The following is a 9,897-nucleotide window of genomic DNA, read 5'->3' as shown; positions in this document are numbered from 1 at the left end:
CACTGGACTCCAACTCCCGAACTGTTCTGATTTTATCTCTTTGCTTTACAAAGACAGAGCACTGAAGATTCTGCTCTCAGGGTGCTGATTGATGTCTGGAAGGCAGAGACTCGTGGATTAGCAAGCATGTGTAAGAAAATGCTCTGGATGTCACAGGGGTGTAATTTGTGCATGGAAAATGGCTGGGGTGAAGAGGAGGGTAGGGAAAGTTCCACCTGAGGATGGAGAAGTGGAAGAAAGTTTTCCTAGGGGGCTGATCTTTGAGTGGAGTCTTGAAAGTTGGGGTAAGGGGAAGGAAAGGGTGTGCTGGGCTGAGGGAGCAGAAGGACAAAGGCCTGAAGGTTGGTAAGGTGATGGTGAGCTCCGGGGTTTACATGCAGTTCAATAAGATTGGAACAGAATTTCCAGGGCTGGGATGAGGGTACAGAAGTGTGAGAAGTGTCAGCAGTTTTGAAGGATCTTGAAAAGGGATATCCAGGAAATAACTTCAGATTTTTGTACAAATGAGAAAACAGAGGTTCAGAAGGTTGATGGATGAGCCAACAGCCTCAAGGAGACTGCTGAGTATGCGGACTTGTGCCCCATCTCCTAGGGGAGAAGCTCTTTGGATGACCTATTAATAGTATGAGAGGTATGTGTTAGTCCATTTTGCCATTTTGCATTGCTATAAAGCAATACCCAAGGTTGGGTAATTTATAAATAAAAGAGGTTTATTTTGGCTTACAATTCTGGAGGCTATACGGGAGGAATGGCGCCAGCATCTGTTCCTGGGGAGGGCCTCAGGAAGCTTCCAATCGTGGCAGAAGGTGAAAGGGGAGCAGGCGTGTCACAAGATGGAGCAAGAGAGAGTGGGGAGGAGGTGTCAGGTTCTTTTAAAACAACCAGATCTTGTGGTAACTCATTACCATGGGGAGGGCACCACGCCATTCATGAGGTTTCCACCCCCATGATACAAACACCTTCCGCTAGCTCCACCCCCAACATTGGGGATTACATTTCAACATGAGATTTTCAGGGGAGGGACAAATATTCAAACTATATCAAGGTGTATGATGCATAGCAAGGGAGTCAATGCCCAAGGCGGGATAACTTGGGGACTTGGTGGGCATGGGATGGAGGATTTGGAGGCCCGGATTAGAGAGCAAAAGGAAGAACTTGAGATTGAGTGTCTTAGTTCATTTTCTGCTGTTCTAACAGAATGTCTGAAACTGAGCAATTTGTAAAGAACAGAAATGTATCCTTTTACAGTTCTGGAGGCTGGAAAGTCCAAGATCAATATGCTGGTACCTGGTGCGGGTCTTCTTACTGCATCTTCACATGGCAGAAGGTGGAAGGGCAAGAGAGGGGTGAACTCTGTGTCCTCACACGGCAGACGAGCAGAAGAGAGTGAATCCACTCGTGCAAACCCTTTTCATAGTGGCATTAATCTAGTCATGAGGGTGGAGCCTCACCTCCCAAAACTGCTGCATTGGGGATTAAGTTTCAACATGATTTTGGAGAAGACAAAACATTCAAATCATAGCAATGAGTATAGGACGCAAGCCAGTACCCTCACTGTATCAGGGGTCTGGTCAGACCAGCGTTGGCTACAAATTTCCTGCTGCAAAACATGAGCTCTCAAATGGAAAAGAAATGAAGATAGTTCACGCCTTGTCACATGCAACAAAAATGTAGCTTTATTTTATCTGGGAAGAGCAGAGAGCCACTGAAGGATTTGGAGCAGTGCAGTGACGGAGATAGGTTTTGAAGGTCATTTTGGGACTAGAGCATGAGGCAGCAATACAGCAGAATTCACCAAGTGGGGTCCAAGCTGATTCCATTGGATTATTAGTGAAGGGTTCTAATCCTGCCAGGGGGCTGGTGCCACAGAGTTGTGCCACATGTGACAAAGGACAGGCTCCCTGAGCCAATCTCTGGACTCTGCAAGTTCAGTGCTTAGGGTCAATCACTCATTCCACAAATGTTTATTGAGCACTTACTATGTGCCAGGCACTGTGCTAGAACTCACAGTGGACATAGGCGTGAACAAAGAGGCAAACAAATCTATGCCATCATGGAGCTTGCAGTTTGAAGAGTTCCTCAGCTGGGGCAAACCCAGTGACTGTTTCTCAATTCCCTCACTGTCTGTTCAGCTCCCTTGACAGCTGGCCCATTCCGTCTCAGGCTACACCTAGCACTAGCACACGGTGAAAGGAGAAGGGCACCAGACCACCAGGTCTCCTGTCATCATCCTGGCCTTGAATATCAGGACCTGAAGAAACCTTTACTTTTATTATTATTAATTTTATTTTTATTTTTTTGAGACAGAGTCTCACTCTTATCATCCAGGCTGGAGTGCAGTGGCATGATCTCAGCTTCGCCTCCTGGGTTCAAGTGATTCTCCTGCCTCAGCCTCCCAAGTAGCTGGGATTACAGGTGCATGCCACCATGCCCAGCTAATTTTTTTGTATTTTTGGTAGAGACAACGTTTCACCATGTTGGCCAGGCTGGTCTCAAACTCCTGACCTTAGGTGATGTGCCCGCCTCGACCTCCCAAAGTGTTGGGATTACAGGTGTGAGCCACTGCACCTGACCTGTTTTTATTTTTAAATTTAGTTTTCTGAGACAGAGTCTTGCTCTGTCACCCAGGCTGGAGTGCGGAGGCATGATCTCTGCTCACTGAAACCTCTACCTCCTGGGTTCAAGCCATTCTCCTGCCTCAGCCTCCTGAGTAATCTGGGTCTACAGACATGCACCACCATGCCCGGGTAATTTTTGTATTTTTATAGAGACAGGGTTTCACCATGTTGGCCAGGCTGGTCTCGAACTCTTGACCTCAGGTGATCCACCTGCTTCAGCCTCCCAGAGTACTGGGATTACAGGCGTGAGCCACCATGCATGGCCAGAAGGGACCTTTACACCCCTAGAGTGCGCACACATCTTTGCAGCTGGGAAAACTGAAGCCTGGAGAGGCCAATAGCTTCCTCAACGGCACACAACATTAGAGGTAGGGCAGGGAACAGAGCTCTTTTCACTATCCAGTCTTCTAATATTTTTGTTTGTTTTCACTGATAATTATTGAGTGTCCACTGTGTGTGAGGGCTTGGAGATGCAGATATGAATAAGTCGCAAGGAGTCCCTAGGCCCTTGAAGCCTCACCATCTAGTCTAGTGTTGTCCAATATAACTTTCTGGGTGATAGAATCATTCCATGTGGTAACCACAAACCACATGTGACCGCTGCAACTGAAATGTGCCTGGTGCAACTGAGGAAGTGAAGTCCTAACTTTATCTCATTTAAATTAATTTAAACTTAAGCATCCACATTTGGCCAGTGGCAGCTGTGTTGGACATTGTAAGTCTGGTCTATGGTCACATGACCTCACACACACACATTGATATTGTTTTACTGTGTCCCCACTCAAATCTCATCTTGAATTGTGGTTCCCATAATCCCCATGTGTCGTGGGAGGGAGTTGATGGGAGGTAATTTAATCATGGGGGCATTTACCCTCATGCTGTTCTCGTGATAGTGAGTGAGCTCTCACTATATCTGATGGCTTTATAAGGGGCTTTTCCCCCTTTGGCTTGGCACTTCTTTGTACTGCCGCCCCGTGAAGAAGGACATGTTTATGTCCCCTTCCACCATGATTGTAAGTTTCCTGGGGACTTCCCAGCCCTGCAGAACTGAGAGTCAATTAAACCTCTTTCCTTTATAAACTACCCAGTCTCCAGAATGTCTTTTTTTTTTTTTGAGATGGAGTCTTGCTCTGTTGCCCAGGCTGGATTGCAGTGGCGCCATCTTGGCTCACTGCAAGCTCCACCTCCCGGGTTCACGCCATTCTCCTGCCTCAGCCTCCTGAGTAGCTGGGACTACAGGTGCCCGCCACCACGCCCAGCTAATTTTTTGTATTTTTTAGTAGAGACGAGGTTTTACCATGTTAGCCAGGATGGTCTTGATCTCCTGACCTCATGATCCGCCTGCCTCGGCCTCCCAAAGTGCTGGGATTACAGGCGTGAGCCACCGTGCCCAACCAGTATGTCTTTATTAGCAGCATGAGAACAGACTAACACACACAGTCATGAACTGTGATGAGTGCTGTGAGAGATCAGAACCACTACGTTGTGGGTCCCCAGGACCACTGACAGGTTCCATGAGTGATTTCAAGTCCTTTGCTAGAAGGACTCCCAGAACTCAGAAGACCTGTTATCCTCATGGTTATGATTTATTACAACAAAAGGATTCAGATTAAAATCTGCCAAAGAAAAAGGTGCAGAGGGCAGGGTCCGGGAGAGACTTCCAGTTGTCCTCTCCCATTGGAATCTTACAAATATGCCTAATTCTCCCACCAATGATGTGTGACAACATGTATCGAGTGTTGCCAACCATGGAAACTCACCTGAGCCTTGGTGTTCAGGGTTTTAATTGGAGGTCAGTCACGTAGGTGTGGAGTTACCACATGAATGACCTTAATTACTTAGTCACTAGCCCCTCCAGAAGTCAACGTGATGTAAAAGGCTCCCACCATAATCACATGGTTACATGGATTGTCTGGCCTGGTTTGGCCCAAGTACCCAGGTATACAAAGACACTTGAGGATTATTAGGGAGGATACTGCAAGAGTTTAGGGTGAATCTCCCAGCAGTCAGTCAGGTCCTTTCTTTGGAACACGCAGGGTTTGAAACCCCTAAGTCTGCTAAGTTAACTGTTTAATGCACACTAGGAATCTATTAGGGAAAATGACAGGGGCTTTGAAGCTTGGAGATTTAGAGAAGGTGTTGCTTGTTGCTGACCATTTCATCTGAGTGAGTTATCACCCTTCTCAGTGGCATGCTCCTACCGTTAGACTTATTGTCATTTATAATTTTTCTATTTATCTGCTTGTTTACTTGCTTTTATCTGCCTCGTTTGCTAAACTAAGAGCTCCAGGAGGGTAATTTGTGTGTCTGTTTAGTTTCCTCATTTTTCCTAGGCCTTAGCATGCTTAGCGCACTGCTTTGCAGGGCCAAGACTAGGAAATGAACCAAATGAGGCACTGTTCTGGGGTGCAAAATTTAAGGGGTGACAGAAGCACTGATTAAAAAAATCAGCAATTGAGATAAATAATGTTATAATGTAGTATTTTCAGAAATCAAAATTAAGGTGAAAAATTAAAAAATATCAAAATGTTACATAAAGATGGTGCATTAGTTTGCTCTCGCATTGCTGTAAAGAACTACCCGAAACTGGGTAATTTATAAACAAAAGAGGTTTAATCGACTCACAGTTCTGCAGGCTGTACAGGAGGCATGACTAGGGGGCCTCGGGAAACTTATAATCACGGCAGAAGGTGAAAGGAAAGCAGGCACATCTTACATGATCAGAGAAGGAGGCAGAGGTTGAAGTGGGAGGTGCTACATGCTTTTAAACAACCAGATTTCGTGAGAACTCACTATCACGACAACAGCAAGGGGGACATCTGCCCCCATGATCCAATCGCCTCCCACTAGGGCCCTCTTCCAACATTGTGGATTACAATTCCAAAAGAGAGTTGGGTGGGTACACAAATCCAAACTATATCGAATGGAATCAACTGATTGTTGATTTTCCCCTTGGCAACAGGGTCCAGTAATGGCTTGGTGCCATTACTGATCCTGTCTTTATGCGAAATTTTGAGATTTTGTTCATTCTGGGTTTTTTGAATTTGTTGTGATTTTTAAAAATAGGGGATTAAATATTATGTATTTTGAGCACTGAATTCTTTGGTAACCCCTTAAATTCTGCACCTAATGGAAGTGCCTCATCTACCTTGCCCTCCTCCTTGTTCTGCTGCTTGCCACACAGAAGGCCCTCAACAAATATTTATCGGATAAAGAAGCACTTGCCTATGAGGTGGATATTGGATTCTCTGTTTTTTCAATGGTGGAAACTCAGGGAAGGCTCAGGGAGGTAAAGCAAGTTGCCTAAGACACAGGAGAGGGGTTGACATTCATTCTCAGATTTTCTTTCTGCAAAGCCTGGGCATTTATCCGCTCTGTCCAGCTGCTTCCCCTTTTCCCTGCCTCTGTGCATCCTAACCTGGGGTGGACCCTCCTGGGGGTCCCCTGCAGAGTGAAGTCTCAGGGTAAAGGAGGCTAGGTGGGGAGCAAGGAGGAAAAGTTCGGGAATTGGAGAGGGGGTAACATTCTTCCAGGCATCGGGATGGAGAAACATGATTGGCACATTCCGGGCGAGACAAAACCCCCGCCTTTGTCACTCACTGTAAATTGTCCCCCAATCACTGGGCTGACAGAGATGGATTTCCAGTCCTCATAGCACAATTAAGCTTTCTAAGGCGTCTCATGGGGGAAGGAGGTAGTTGGTTTACTTGCGAATGCTTGGGGGTAATTTTCTAATGTTCCTTCCACCATTACAAAGGCTCTGCTCCAATCTCTTATCATATGTAATTCCTAATGATTTCTCTGTTATGTCCTGTTTTATTAAAGCGTCATTGAACTATACCCTATTGATTTAGATTTCACAGACAATTGAAATTTAAATTGACTCCAAATTGAATGTCTCCATGTAATCTCTGTTCTGCAATAAAGATAGATAAAATGCTTCTATTTTTGATAACAAGTTATACTGGAGGCACATTTTAATTTTGGGAGGGAAGAAAAAAATGTTGACAGAGTCTTGACTTTCTTTGAAAAGTGGCTGATGGTTCAAGGCCCAGGAGGTTGTTTTTTGTTTTTCTCTGGGGCATGGTGCTGGAGCCATAGAATTCTGGAATGTCTGGGCTGGCTCACAGGTGGGAGTGGAAGGGGATAGAGTCTGACCCCTTAATTAGTTAATTAGGTGATCCATCCACAAATCCATCCATTTCTCCGGTGAGCACAGCATGCTTAGAGGACCAGGTGCAAGGTGGGAGGAAAAAGTGAGCCATAGCTCTCATGATGTGCATGACTCCAAGCTCACATCATTTGAGGGTTGGATCCGGGAAGCCACTATTCAAAAAAGAAGGGAGAGACATCATTGCAACCAACCAAATGATGCTGTCTTTCAACATCTGTCCCCACCTAAGCCAGAATCTTCATGGCAGTGTTCTTTCTTTCCTCTAAAGTTGAAGGTCAGCAGGTAGAGCTTGCGAAGGACGACCAAAAGAAGAAAAAAATGTGTCACCCTACAAATTCTCTATTCTTTATGAGATAGATGATCTAGAAAAGGGAGAATCAATAAAGCAATTATCTAAAGCTGGAGAGATGTTGAACTAGCCAGATCCTTGAGATCCTTTCAGAATAGTTCTAAATATGAGGAATCATGGTTTCTAGAGGGTTCTAGATCTACCAGGAAACCTACCTCACCTGAACCCCAGCATTTAGGAGACATGGGTTGAATGGTTGGAAGGTTGTGTTAGTTTCCTATGCCTGCATAGTTACAAATGGCCACAAACTTATTGGCTTAAACCAACATCAATGTATTATTTTATGGTTCTGGAGGTTAGAAGTCCAGTGGGTCTTATATGTCAGAAGAGCTGTGACCCTTCTGAAGGGGTCTAGGAGCGAATTGGTTTCCTTACCTTTTCTAGCTTCTAGAGGCCACTTGTGCTCCTTAGCTCATGTCCCCTTCCTTCCTCCATCATCGAAGCCAGCTGGCTCTTCAGATCTCTCCCCCGGCCTGTTTCTACCCCCACATCTCTGACTTTGACCCTCTTACTTCTCCCTTGTGACTACATTGGGTCCACCTGTATAATTCAGGATAATCCTTCCATCCCTAGATCCTTAATTTAATCATGCCTGCAAAGTCCCTTTCACAATGTAAGGTAAAATATTCACTCATTCTGAGGGTTAGGATGTGGATGTCTTTGGAGGGGCCATTATTCTGTCTACTACAAAGGGATTTGAAATGCTCACATTGGAGTAATCTCATTTTACCCATAGTATTCCCTACTGCGCGCCTCTCAGCAAAATCTACTGAAGTTGTCTCAAGATGGAAGCCAATTGTGAAGATGAGAGCAGGGGATGGAACTCAAGACTCTTGCATCCCCTTCTGGCTTTATCTTGTCAGGTGGTCTCTGTGGTTCCAGTACCCATGAAGGAGCTGGGTCTGAAGGACACTGGAGCTTTGCAGATATAAAGGAAAAGCTTATTTAAGCTTCTCCAGTTTTCTCTGCTCCCTTCATGAAAGAATTACAGCATATAATAAGAAAAATTTGGAGAAACATTTATTTTTATGGAAGGCTGGAGGACCCCAAAGTCAAGCAGTGAATGGGACTGAACAAAAGGTAAGGATGTGACTCACCCATTCAGTAAAAACTTTGCTGATGCCACAGTGAAATTCCTAGCCTAGTGCACTAGCCAGAAATGCAAAAGGTACTCACTGTGGAGTGTAATAAGTGGGGGTTAAACACATGCTATGGAGGAGAACAGAAGGGGAGCCCACACTGGCGACATGAGGCATGGCTTCCTGAAGAAAGTGGCCTCTAAGCTGATACCTGTAGGACGGAGAGGAGCTAGCCAGGAGAGTGGGCAATGGAGTTGAAAGAAACTTCTTGGCAGAGGGAAAAGCATGTGCAAAGGTCCTGAGGTGAGAGAGAGCATGCTCATTCAGGGAAGTGAAGGAAGGCCAGTCCGGTGAGAGTGTTAAGTTTGAGAGAAAGACTAGATAGAACGAGGCTCAGAGGTTTCCTAAGTTTCATCCCCAGAACTTTATGCAGTTGTAATTTTAAGGTTATTTGTGGCAATACTCAGTGTTTCCCTCACTGAATTGTGAGCTCATAAGGGCAGTAGTTGCGTCTGTCTTGGTCAAAGCTGAATCCCCAGGACCTAGCGTGGTGCTTAGCAGCTATAAATAGTGTTGAATGAATGAATACATAAGGTTAGAGAGGCAGGCATGAGCTAGGTCCTGAATGGGTTTGAATGCCATGGTAAATTGTTGAGCTTCTTTCTGCTGTGGGTGGCCAGGAGCTGGACTGGACTCTATTTCAGGCTATAAGAGGATCAAGTAGACATTTGGTGGTGGGGTGGGGCCATGAAAAAAAAAAAACCACTTTGATAGGTCACCCTCAGCAGAAAGAGACTATCTCAGGAGTCCTATATTTAGAGCTTAAATACCCAACAGCGGCTGGCTCCTGCCTGCCGTGGCATTTACTGATTACAGTCCCTCCCTGGCTAAAATGCAGGGCATATGCCTGTCTCTGAGGCCCACCAGGTGTCTCTTTCAGCCTTGATGGGCTGTTTATTGAGGGCACAGTCTGTGAGTTTTATCTTGAGCTGGACCAGAGGGTCCTAAGGCCATTAGAAGTGCTAACCCAGAGTCTATTCCAAGCCATCTCAAATTCGTCTCTTGGGGTGACTGGGCAGTTGGAGGAAACACCCTGTATTGTAACTGGCTTTGGACACTGATCATGGGGCCTGGCACAGAGGAGGCACTCAGCAAATTCTTTCTGAATTATGGGTGAATGCCTGCTATAAAGACTTACAGGGTCCTAGGGCAGGCAAATCCTTAGATATCATTTAGTTCCAACATGCAACTGACAGATGAGGAAGTCGAGGCCCAGAGAAGAAAAGATCAGGGTCCCAATGTGAGTAGTCAGGGAACACAAGTCTAGAGCCCCTGACCCCTGTCCTTTGTCCTATTGTGATTGTAAATGGTAAAAGTAAAAGTAAATGTGCATCTCCTGCCAGTGAATTCTATCCAATCCCTCCCATTCCATCCACTTTATCCAGTCTCATCATGTACTATCCAAGTCACCCCACTCCATCCCACTACACCCCACCCTATCCCATCCCATCCCACCATATCCTGCCCCATCCCACTCCACCCCTCCTCATCCCACCCACACCTCATCACATCCCATCCCACCCCATCTCATCCTACCCCATTCATCCCACCCCACCCCACCCCACCCTATCCCCTCTCATCTCCTCCCACTCCACTCCATCCCATCCCATTCCATCT

This window comes from Papio anubis, chromosome 16, assembly GCF_008728515.1.
Source record: "Papio anubis isolate 15944 chromosome 16, Panubis1.0, whole genome shotgun sequence".
Classification (NCBI taxonomy): Eukaryota; Metazoa; Chordata; class Mammalia; order Primates; family Cercopithecidae; genus Papio; species Papio anubis.
This window is presented reverse-complemented; position numbering follows the sequence as displayed.